The sequence below is a fragment of the Bombus pyrosoma genome, linkage group LG14 (assembly GCF_014825855.1).
Source record: "Bombus pyrosoma isolate SC7728 linkage group LG14, ASM1482585v1, whole genome shotgun sequence".
Classification (NCBI taxonomy): domain Eukaryota; kingdom Metazoa; phylum Arthropoda; class Insecta; order Hymenoptera; family Apidae; genus Bombus; species Bombus pyrosoma.
Window position 1 is genome coordinate 1,836,973 of NC_057783.1, and position 10,541 is coordinate 1,847,513.

At 35.3% G+C, this 10,541-nt stretch overlaps 1 protein-coding gene across 6 annotated transcripts in view; it reads right to left on the minus strand.

Moving 5' to 3' along the window:
- Positions 1 to 10,377, minus strand: part of LOC122574686 (metabotropic glutamate receptor 7-like) — a 44,143-nt gene extending 33,766 nt beyond the window's left edge. For 5 of the 6 annotated variants that reach the window (XR_006319137.1, XM_043742573.1, XM_043742570.1 and 2 more), the window contains exon 1: positions 9,943 to 10,377. The gene's annotated coding sequence lies outside the window, so the exon portion shown is untranslated. Of the gene's footprint in view, positions 1 to 9,698; positions 9,747 to 9,942 lie in introns of those variants that run through there. The other variant, XM_043742571.1, reaches the window with a different exon arrangement.
- Between the last annotated feature and the right edge of the window lie 164 nt (positions 10,378 to 10,541).

Below are 10,541 nucleotides of genomic sequence, written 5' to 3' on the forward strand. Positions count from 1 at the left end.
GGAAAATATTCCTAAGAGTCGTTTACCAGAGTCGGAAAGAAATACAGAGTTAATCATTGCAGGGAGAATAAAAATGTAATCATAAAAATTCCAATTAAACTTCAGTTCGATAAGTAATTCAAGAAGTAATTGCGTTCCTCTCGAAGGAAAGTGGAAGAACGCTTTCAACAACAAAGAAGTTAGCCTGAAGTGTACACGCATGTATACTGTAACAAGTACTTTTTTACTTGCACACACCTATATACCCAGCGTTCTTTCAACCCTTTGAATAGTGAAGTGGTTGCTTGACCAAGTCAAGAATACAGATGCCAGGGTTACTGTGACGTGATGTTAAATTATGCAAATAAGAAAAGTGCTTTTTCATGTAAATATGTAGCATATATGTACACTGACGATCACACATTATCATGCAAAGTTCTTCCGCTTCACTGCTATATACTTTAAACTTTTTAACGTGGCGGAAATTTTGTCCTAAGGCGTGCGACGATGTTACATCCACATTTATAGATAAAACACAAACATTTGACGTTCGTATCTGACATGCAGTTGAAGTTTTCATTCGTTACATTAATTAATCTCAAGAGTGAACATTTGCGGAATGGCAGTGTCACTATGAAATAAGAAATCGTTAAACGAAATGTATAATAGACACGGCTACAACAATTGAATAGCAATAAAACGTTTACTCGACTTTATTGATTTCGAAAACGAAGAGAGACGTATTGGGATGAAAGTTCACTTATGACAGCATAAACGTAACGTTCTTTGATCCTAACGTTCAAGGGTTAATACGAAGATATCGAAACAGGTTCTGAATAAATTTCTCGGCGAAAATAAAATGAGAAATAATCGAAGGCTACAAAATTGCTTGAATTCATAGGGTTCAAACTTTCACGGAGTGCAAAGGTCGGGTATGCAACGTACTTAAAAATGTTCTCAAGAGGAAAAGTTCTTCATACACGGAGAAGGATTCTCTTGAAAGACCATGGGAAGAATGCTGTTTTCCTTTCGTTGCAACGAAGAAACGTGTACCAAGTAAGAATTTTACATGTAAAATTAAATTCACCTATCGTGCCATTTTTATCTCACATCGTACCATCTTTCTCCTCCCCCGAATCTGTTGATAGAGGAGCTCTAAAACCATTAAAACCCTTGCGCCTGCAAAAGTCAATTCCGATTAGCATAGCTTTTATAATCGTTTTACTTTCAGCCACCTAAGCGAGTCGAATCGTGCTGCGCATTCAGATCGGTTAAAATGGTATGGTGGAAATAGAATATATTAAAATAAAATTCTCCGCTCGATTCCATCCTCGTACGTATACTAAACATCATAAAGCTCATTAACAATGTAAGCAAGCTTCGTACAAATTGTTTGCAAGTTGAACAACTTTCAACACTGCTCTGTTACATCAATTTGTAGCGTATTAGTGTTGGTTTAGTACGTGCTACGAGTATTTAATGAACTTAGAACCTGTTCTAACAACAATCAGAGTTTTTCAGGGTTTCCAAATGAAATTATTATAAACAGTTGTGCTATTCTATACTAAAAAGTATAGCGACCCATAAAAGTACTTGAAAATTTTTGCTCCATATGTTGTATGCGCTGCAGGAAACTTTTCGAAATTTTAGTAGCAACGAGGTTCGTAAATTGATGAAATTATACTGGTAAAACTTGGAAACAACATGAAAATGTATATAAAAAAAAATGAAAAGTTATTTACTGCAAACAGATGTAAATAAAGAAATAAGTACCGGTGAAGTACAAGTTTGAAGTTTAATAGTCTACAGTTTCCCATCTGGTAAATTGAACGTGATCTCTTATGATTGCACGTTCCATAATAAAGCTGGATCTTTTCACTGAACTTTTCCTTTGAGTTCGTATAAAATATTTCATCTAATCAGTGATTTCATTTGAACGAGTTATTCATCGAAGAATGTGCGGATACGTAGATATATTTCTATATGAAAAGATATACCGAGACTGAGACATATCGGATAATTGTCACTTGAACCGTCTATTTCAAAGCAATCCATTTTAATATCGCGCATAACTAAACAAACTAAGATATAAATGCCAGTGTGTACATACTATATAAATGTGCGTATATAAAATTTAGCTGGTTTTTCATAGCAACAGGTTGGAGAAGTTATGAAAATAATATTATTTAAATCTTAATTTATTATGAATCTACGAAGTAAAAATATTTCAGCGTAGTTCGTTTCTAATAAAATACGATAGATCGTCATTAAATATTTTAATAAAAGATATGCTTATAATCGAGGGATTAACAATTACTTGTTTTCAAGCATGCACACGATATAGCAATTAAACAACAGTAATGTGTAATGGTTGAACAGTAAATGAGTAACGGTTCGTTATGTGTAATATATCATTCTGTGTGAAATTAAAATATCGAATTGAGAAGTTTTATCGGCAAACAAAGAAAAACGTCCGTATTTTCCAAACGTGCCAAAACATCTATTAAAAATGATCGCAAAATTCATTCAACATTCGCTGCCAATCAAGCTAACATTTTATTTTGCTCAAGTACTTGGCAACTCTTAGGAAAATATCTGTACTTTCAAACGTTGTTTATTCTACGCTCGCAGGCTTGTTTTATTTATTATTATTTTATACTCTTTTGGTAAATTCTCATAGCATTTTTCAATGATAGTTGTATCGTTGCGTTGAGTATACTTAATTGTTGAACGTAATTTCTGATAAGGTCTCCAGATATATTTGTTTGTCCCATTGAATTCTGTGCATTAAATTGGATATTGATTTCACGTGAAAGCTATTACGTGTTCATAAATATCGAATAAACCAAAACGCATAATTGGAAAGACACTGTCCGAAAATTCAAATTTCTATGTTCATGTATATCATAAATTACTGAACCGATCATCATTGCCTGTTTAATTACAGTAATAAACTATTTGATAGATCCATTGTTAGAGAATTACGCAGATATAAAATATCCAACGGTATTTTATCCGTACAGTTTAACGATCCAGTTTTTATTAATAATCCCGGAAGAAATTGAAAGACGATCCACTTAATTGTTCCACGTTCCGAGTAAATCAATTCCCTGAAACAAACGTTCTGTATACGAAGTAAATTTTTCCCGTGAATATAAAAAGCATTGGTACAGCAGCCATTTTCGACAAAAATATTGTGCTACTTTGTTTCAGAAATATTATATCTTCCCTATAATTAACTGAATCATGTAAATGAAACGTTGAAGCAGTTGCACGAAGAAAAAACTATCTGATGAGCAAACTAGAATTTTGAAACAAGTATCGGAACAAGTAGTTAAGGTCGAATATTTATCTTGCTTAAATATTATGTAGCGGCAAGATAAACGAGCGGATCGATCATTCATTATTCAGCAGATAACTTCCTCTCCACGATTCCGTCTTCCTTGACACTCTCGAATGCTACAAGTGGTAATGCTCAATATGAAATACCAAGATCTTTGTGCGATACAATTGCCAATATATCAATCTTTTGGTTTTTCGAAAGCCAACTGTTAATTAAATTTCGACATTATTCAATTAATAACGATTCACGATTGTTAACTGTATCAAATATTGTTCAACTGTATAAAAATTAGAACTATATACAATTATTAACCACATAAAGTATTATTTAACTATACAGAAAGTAATTCAGATATTCGTATTTAAAGTGAAGAATATAAAATAGATCACGTTCTTTTTATTTTAACGCTAGAATATAGAATTTATCTTTTTATTTCCACATAGAAGGTGCTCCTTCAAGTAGAAACTAGTTGCTTCGAAAAGAGCAGTCACGTTTAACCGAAAGTCGAATAAATGTTATCGATTGGTCTCACTGACATCTCCTAGTATCGAGTAAGACAGACATTTATATTGTACGTCGCGTCGGTTCGATCCCACAGCAAATATTTCATGTTTGTACACGCCAAGTAAAAGTAGAATCTTTATACACTATACATATACATATACCTAAGTACGTTTTATGTAGGAAACTGGTCGATTAATTATTTCGAGGTAAATTGAGCGCATAATTATGAATAAAAAAATAAAACATAGACTGCGTGATACTAGAAGTTGCTAGAAACGTAGTATCACACAGCCATCTAAGTTTCTATCCAAAAAAAATAAAAGCAATTACAGAGGAAGAATCGTAAAAGGTTTACTGTCGATGATCCAGATATTGGATGCGGTCCAATTGTTATTTCACTCAATTTGATCGCTTGATAACGAACAATGCAATGTGTGCGGATGTGCGGCACGTGCATCTATAAACGACACGTAGGTATACATTGTGTATGTTGATACAGTAAATTTATCTTATCAAGGTGGAAAATTCATAGGTACTACTAATGAAAACCGAAGTTTTGTTACCTATGAACCGATATAACGACAAATTGAGTGCCTAAAATAGCATCTTCAGTAAGGGTTGTTCTTCCACGATCTACACTATCGTTTGTAAGTATCCGAACACTTTGACCGGATCTATAACGACGGTATTTAAATTTCACTAAAACGCACAAATTAACGATGGATTACATTCATCATATTAATCAAGTTATTAATCGTATCAAATCAATTTGATCGCGTTATAATATTAGTAACGATCTCTCAGAGGGATTAGGGATTAATTTTCAACGTTTCAAGACCATATCTATCTTTTTAAACGACATTCTCTATTCTTTTATCTTTAAAGAAACTATTAGATCACCTCGATAGTTCATGGCGCAAAATTCTCCACTGCTAAATAAGAGCGTAAGATAATAATGATAAAATAAAAATAATGATTCTTATTCGACGATTCACGGAAGACTCTCAGAGTGGCGTCGTCTATTTGCAATTATCGGATTGGCGGGGTTCATGCGCTTCTTATCACTTCCGCATTAATTGTAGCATATGCTGCAATGAATGGCTCCTTGTTTCCTACCTTCTAGGAAACGTCGTTGTATTATTCGCTAAGTAATGTAGCGATATGATGGATGCTTTGCACATAATACACGCACAGTAAAAGCTATAATCAATAGGATCTTCCCGAATGGGTAGATAGGTTGTGGCGAGCCAATTTCGTGAACAGCTCGTCCGCTCGACGTAACGCCACTTAACTTACTTCTTCAGGGAACGCCAAGACGTATCGTGTAGCAGAAAAAAAGAAGCCAAATACGTCGGAAGACGCGAAACAAAGACGAACGATCGTAACGTGTGCTCCAATCAATCCGGAAGTGATAAGAAATGTACGAGTCCCTTTCATCTGTCGATTGCAATGCCATGTCTGTCGACGCAAACGTACACTATACCACTTCGAGCACCCTTTGTGACTTGAGAATCGGTTGTCTGCCGTTTTATTTGTCATCGGCTTGACCTTGTGCTATAGGTCATTGAAATCTCCTAGATATCTATCATTGTACCGTAGATATGATAAATTGTAGCGTGTCGCTAAAAAGCACAATGACGACAAAAAATATCGACGCATGCTCTCGTTTTTTGATAAAGCTTGTTTGAAACTTTCTTCTACTTTGATATCAGCGTGCTTTATGGCCTCTTCTACGTCGATCAACTTTTGTGAATGAAATTTTTTCGCGTCTCTAGAATTAACGAAGATAATCGAGTTAATTTTTTATGCATGCGTACAAGTGTAAATATTTGTGCGTAATTTTACTTTACAGGAGTGTTAAAGATGAATGTAAATATTTAGAAAAGTCTAGACAGACAAGCTCGGTTCTTATTTATGTACTTTAGAATATTCCTTTCCTTATTAAGGCGTTATATAATTTCCTGATAAAATGACAATGAACGATTAAATAAAGACTCGCCCACTCTGCTTAACGTTTTAAAGTCTTTTCCACGGGAAAGCCTTAAGACTTTCAAAGGGACGGCTTTCAGACAGATACGCTACAATGCCAAGCAAATGAAAAACACCGCATCAAAGAAATAACATACATTAAAGTAAATAGTTTACGCAATTATTATCCGTAACATATTTCTCAAGATAATAAGATCTTTTCGAGTCTGTCGCGATTTTACAAAACTCTTTTTTTATGACATAAAAATAGAGTAATATATTCTATTGAAAACAAATAAATTTCAGGATATATATATTGTGTCAATGGAGAGTAGAAATTGATAAATACGTTATCGAAGCTGAAAACAACAGATAGATGCCCTAACTTTTCAGTGATACTGTAATATTTTGTTGGTTTCTATTCAAGTTCGCGTGCATGACGTATGAAACGACATATCTCAGACAGAAACTATTCACACTGGACAAATATTGGTCGAACTTTGCCAACCAACTATGTTAGTCACGCTATATATTGATAAATTGATCAATTGTGCCACTATTATAGTTACGTGAAATTGAAACGATAATCCATCATTGGTTAATAATAATAAGCTCTGTTTCATTGTAATTCCATTAGTCGCTTAATGTTCTATACGATGAAACGTACATAACGTACATATATACAAGTGTATTTTTCCCTTGATAGTGCTAGAGTGGTATATATGTATATATATATATATGCCATGTTTTAGAGCAACTACCGGTATTAAACTTTGAATTGTAAATGAAATAGTTGCACGTAAGTACATAAAGCTGATTGCATTCCTCTCTTCGTGTTGCTTTGTCCTACAGAGTTCAAAACACGTTTAAGCTCACTTTTTACCGATCACGCGTGTTTTTGCCTGTTTCCCAGATCGACAGAGTGTAGGTATTCATCGTAATCTATGGAAGGAAAAGTTTATAAATTAATGTGTCAGAAGATATATTTCATTAATTAGAACGTAAAATGTAGGATCGGACTGACATCGCTTTTTATAATGCCATTAGAAACTTTTCACTGAGCGAGAACGCGAAAAGAATGCAGAGTTAAACACGCATTTTATCAACTGCCATTGTTTCCACGGCTATAAACGAGGTAGAAAGTTGAAAGTATAGAATCCTTTTCTGTTCCTAGGGTTAATCATAATTCTACTAGGTTTGAAAAAAATGCTGAGAAAATTGAGGAAACCAAAGACAAGTTGAAACAGGCGATAAAGTAACAAAAGAAAGTTTTAAAGAACAAACGGAGGAAGAGAGTAATCGCGACTGCGAATTTTTATGCAAATTCATATTTTCATGAATACAATTAAAGAAATGGAATGTAAGTAATAATAGGATCTGAGTACTTTCAGTGTCTCATATTTTTAGATATTCGCCGCGTTCCCCGCAATTTTTCATCTACGAATGCAGACGAAAGAAAAATAGAGGAAAGTCCAGAAAATCTTATGATAGAAAATTCGTATCTTCACGAATACAGTTAAAAAGATCGGATGTAAGAAGAGTGTTATTTCTATTAAATTCTAAACCATTTTATACGTTTTTGCGCGTTCGAATTTTTCGCAAACATTTTCAGTATAGCAATAGTTACATTCAGCAGCTGAAAGTAGTTATTTTCTCGTCACAATACCGGATGAAACGCTAACTATAACGTATATTTACGCTTTTATTGGCGTCTTAAGTAACTGTCAGAAAATGTTACGATCCAGCGACATTAACATTTGACATATTGGTCGAGGCTCAGCCTTTATTTCTAAAGTTAGAGATGAACCTGCTAGGATCGATAGTTGGAAACTACTGATCGTTCAGTTATGTTAAAGTTGCCAGAGTATATAATCAAATTTCAATTGTAAACCGTTAGAAAATTTACAATTGATTAGAAGAGAATACGAGCCAGCGTTCCATTATGATTTCAAATCTATCGAACTGCACACGGAAAACAATCACGCGGCTCGCGACTGTAAAGCGCGAGAGATCGGTCGTTGTTCCATCAATTTGATGACCTATTATACGATAGAAATCACCGATAATAAAAGAAAATTGCACGAAGAAACATGATGTGAATATTTGAAGGAAATTCACAAATTCCGCTAAAGTCAGCGATTTTTAATAAAATTGTTAAATATTTCTTCGATATTGTTCGATAAATGCCACTTAGATATTTTATTAATACTTAGAACTATCGAATATTAACGAATATTGGTGAATAATTAAGATTATCAAGAAGTGTAATTAATTACAGGTACATAATACTTAATGGACACTGATTATCTTACTAGTAAGTCCAAAATTCTTCATTGTGTTTTTTGATATTTTGAAGACCAAAAACCGGTTAACGTATAATATTAAAATATGTGAAAGTATAGTTAATATTAATAAAATAAGTTAATGACACGACAAACGGAAGATCGTTGTACGTTTCTGCCAAGAGAATGCTAATTGGCAGAAATACAATGGATTTTCGATTAAAGCGTCATTATTATCACATTATGAAGAATGTACGAACTTACAAACCACTGAGAATTAATTTCATGCTGTTTTTAAAACATCCCTCTCTTTCCAGAACTATGCGAATAATCGTTTGTGAGTAAATAGCTATTTCATTGTTTCGCTTAACAGACAATTATGGTATGTTGTGCTGTGTTATTAAAACGCAAATATCATACGTTTGAAAGAGCCGAAATCATGCAGAACTCTATATTAAAGACAGACTACTTAAACTATAAAGCAGATGCGATTAAATATCGATTGCTTATTAGATAAAATTTCAATTAGTTTAATCCTCGATCGTGCTTACTGTAGCGTTGTATAATTACTGCTATCTAGATTCCATTTCAAACTCTTACTCAACTTTTTCCTTTTGCGTTCACCATGGCTAATAAACTCAAGTCAGTACTACAAAGTAAGAGAAAAAGTAAGTCTAAGAAGGATGGAAAGATAATTGTGGCAATACAACAAAGTTCTCAATGAAGGTATAGTTGACAGAAGTAAACAATCTAAATTGCATTAAGTAAAAATTATTGCATCCATTGGAAAATTAACGAGTCATTCAAATGACGTAATTGCTCTAATGTTAATTTTGTGTGTTATGTCTCTCTCTAAATTCTCTTTGATTAACGCTACGAAATCTGGAACATAGCGAATGAACGTTCATGCAAACGTTTAATGAACTCTTTTGCAAATATCGATGTCGATCAAAAATTAAGAATCAAACGATATCTTGTATTAATTTGTCTACGTTTTTATCGTAGTAAAGTATCATTTAATGTACTGGCCAGGTATCTTTATGATAATGTTTTTTGATAACTAACAACATATCAAATTATCGCTCAACACGGGCCAATAGCTACGTTACTCTGATTTCTCATTAAAAAAGATCTTTGTCAACGAAAAAGTAAAACATTGCGGTGAATGTTGTCTACGAAAGGTATCGACGAACTTTTAGTTTCAAAGTTCGTAGTCAATGGAACGTTTATGGAAGTGTCGTGAATTGAAATTAGAAAAAGAAATTCAAAGGCGTGCTGGAATTAATTAACAGTTACGCCTTCAAAGGCTTGCAATGATAGATCCTTAAAGCGAAAACTTCTATCTCGAGTTCGAATATTTCGAAATCGGATCTAGTGAACGCTCGATCGAGTTTCTATTGATTAAGATACAGCAATCGTTTCGATGACAACGAATAGCGGAGGCTGGTCTCGCGGTACAATGCCGTAAAACTTGTTGGCAAGAAAAATGAAAGCGCGGAAAGCCTGGCAACGCGAATCGACATGCACGTCTACACTGTATGAATACGACTAGAGGCACGGATATGTCCAGTTTCGTCGGTTTCAAAGGTTACGAAAAGAGAGTAGAAAATTTCTCTCCTTACTTTCTTTCGCAGTCTTTGTCGAAGTCTATTCAGGAAACAGCGAGGACGACGAATAATACACGCGTTGCATTTACGTCTTTTCACCGCGGCAGACTGCTCCGTCGCATCGTTGGCTACAAATTTCAGAAAGAACGCTATTTACGACGAAGCTTTGCAACGGCAATCACGATCACTAAAGGCGAATAGATGAAAATAACAGGCAACTACTAGCAAAATATGGACGTTTCTTTCGATGTGAACGTACGCTGATCGTCCAGGATGCCGACGTCGCTGCTGACGTTGACGACGCTGTCCTGTCTATCGCTTCAGAAAGCCGGAGAAGGGAGGAAAAGCTGCTCTTTTTCTCAGTGGCGCGCTATCTTTCTTTCTCTGTCTTTCTCCTTTTCCCCGAGTTCTCCACTTCTCGTACTCCACTCTCTTTCGCCAGTCGCCTTGCTCGCTGGTGCCGCGCGCGCCAGGGAATGATCACGCTCTCCCTCTCTCTCTTTCTCTTTTTACCCTTACATACACACACACACACACACACACACTCCCTCCCTCCCTCCCTCTCTCTCTCTTTCTCTCTCTCTCTCTCTCTCGCCTTATCGTTCGTTCTTTGTCACTGATATGGGAAAAGCAACATAGCGACAACGTCGTCCACGAAAGGGCTCAGGGGAAGGAAAAAAGCAACGAAACTAGGAACGCGACACCGGTACCACGGGGTGGACTGAAGTCCCTACGAGCGCCGGTCAGATTCTTATAGCTGGCATCGGGGCGCAAGCGCTGATCGAGCTTCTCGCCGCCTAGGGATGGGCCGCCGGTACGTTTCGAAAAGAGGTGTTGATCCTCTTCTCTCGGCCGATC